Genomic DNA, 2,545 nt, shown 5'->3' on the forward strand with positions numbered 1-2,545 from the left:
GCACTGTGGAAGGTTTTAAGTTTTAAAATTTTTGGATGCTTTTACAAATGCCTTGCAACAGGACTACCTTCTGGTGCCAGCCACAGCTTATGAAGTGTCAAGGGTGGGCCTTCTGGATGGACTCTAGATACAGACAAAGCATTCACTTGCTAAGTCCCTTTCTGAAAACCACCCATGATGGAGTCATAGAATCCCAAAGACCACTTAGGCTGCTGCTTCCCAAATATAGTTGTGCATCAGAAGCATATGGGGAACTTAAAAAATTCCTGGATCACAACCAACATCTAATAATTTAGAATCTCTGAAGGTAAGCCCAGGGAGATTATAAAGTTTTGCTTTTTTTTTTTTTTTTTTAATGCTCCCCAGGCAATCCTGATGCACAGCTACATTTGGGAACCACTGGCCTAGTTCAGTCCTTATCTGGTATTCTCCTCTATAGGATTTTGCCAAGTGGTTTTATATCCCTCCTTGTACTCCTCCAGTAAAGGGGGGCTCACTGCCTTTCAAGGCAGTCCCTCCCACCCATCCTTAGCCAGCTCTGCTTTGTCATGAAGTTCTTCCTCTGACCCTGTTAACTTCCCCTCATGGGTCTGGCTCTGTCTTCTAGGGCCCCACAGACTATGTCTGTTTTTGCCCTTTGGAGATTTGGAGGGTGAAATCCTGTCCCTTGAGCTCTAAGGGGTGGATATGCCAAGTTCCTTCAGCTGCTCCTCACAGGACGCAGCCTCTCCCAAGGGGTCACTTCTTGTTTGCTGCTGGCCTCTCACACCTGCCACAGCTTTCCAAGTGGTCTGACCACATGAAGACTGACTGATATTTGCTTTGTCATAGACTCACTGCCTCTATCAATGAGGCCTGTTAATAGTTGACCAAATAATCCTTAAGTTAATCTACCAAGGAGTGCCATGCCAAGTGCCCAAGGGTTGGTAGGCTGGCCATGTGCTGTGTGGGAGGCAGAAGGGGTTTTGCAAGGGGCCACATGGTTGCTGGGAAAACATGAACATAGATGTGGCAAGACACAAGATGTAGTGCTTTTAGTGAAGAACTAAATTTTGCCTCAAGGACTGTGAACATCCTAAGGATGACATGGTAACAAAAGATTGCATAGAGATGTAGCTTAAGGAAAGAATCATGTGAATTAGTCAGGTTCAAACAGGAAAATGTGAATACTCTAAATATGTGGAGAGGTAGAGAGTTAATACAGACACTGGGTGCTGACAGAATTGCTGGAAGGGCCAGAGGGAGGGAGAATCAGGGAGGACTCGACCTTCAGGACTGATGCCCAGAATGAGATGGCCCACCAGCGTTGTTACTATCTGAGGCCACCTCTGGAGCTATTTAGCTCAAGACACACCCCTGCAGCCATGATTCAAAGAGCAAGGGAACAGGTAGCTGGAGTCAAGGGGCTGCAGTCGCAGTGGCCACCCCACACCCAGGAAGCTGGAGAAGGATGCAGAAAATCCTCATGTTTCTGCCATCATGCTAGTGATGACCCAAGGGGGCAGGACAATACCCTCCACCTTCCACATGTGACAGAGATACTGCTAATCGGCACCACTGAGTTCACATCCAGAACTCTAGCTGCAAACAAGGCTGGGAAACAGCTTGTAGCTTCCCAACGTCTCCAACCAGAAGGAGGGTGCAGTGTAAGTGAAGTGACTGAGAGATGCAGGTTCTGGATTTAGCTTCCTTTATGGCCACAACAAGATGGAGACAATCTAAATGTCCATCAACAATCCACCCTACCATGGAATTCTACACCACCCCGGAGAGGATGACGTTGTCTTTTAATTAGTGACATGAGAAAAGGTTCATAATAAATTGCTGTTAAAAAAAAAAAAAAGGTAGCAAAATAGAGGTCACCATATGATTTCATTTTTATTAAAAGAATTTTTGAAAAATGCAGAGGAAAAAATACCAGCAATATGAATGGCAACTTTGGGGTGAAAAGATTGAAAGTAATGTTTTCTTCTTGTATCCTTTTCTGTGTTTCCCAAGCTTTCTATATTGCACATATACTCTTTATGTCCTTTTAAAAAAAGCAGCTTTTAAAAACACAAATATAAAATCAACTGGGAAAAAGAGCAGAGAGAGTGGAAGACAGTCAAATTAGCGAAACAAGGAAAAAACTGAGAGAGAGGGGAGACCCAGAAGGGGTTAAGGCAAAGTTCAAATGATGGTAACCTAACAAGGCGCATCGTGTTGCGAGAGAGAAAGGAAAAATACAATTGGGGTCCAGTCTCTGATTGCTGTGTGACCTGAGAACTCCTACCCATTCGGGCCTTAGGACTCCAGCTCTGAGCGGCGATGAGAGAGGAGAGCGCTGGCGTGTTGCGGGATACCCCCCGGGGTAGGGGGCGCTGGGACGTGGGAAAGGTGGGGCGCTCCCCGCCCCCAGTCCCATTACCCCAGTCCCAGCAGCCCCAACACGCCTGCGCCCGGAGGGAGGCGCTGCCTTAGCCGCGGGGCGGGAAGTCGGCGGCGCCCCAGGCGCAGGCGGAGCCTCATTGGTGACTGAGCCCCGCCACTGCGCGGAGGCGGGGCC

The sequence above is a fragment of the Mesoplodon densirostris genome, chromosome 6, assembly GCF_025265405.1.
Source record: "Mesoplodon densirostris isolate mMesDen1 chromosome 6, mMesDen1 primary haplotype, whole genome shotgun sequence".
NCBI classification, from domain to species: Eukaryota; Metazoa; Chordata; class Mammalia; order Artiodactyla; family Ziphiidae; genus Mesoplodon; species Mesoplodon densirostris.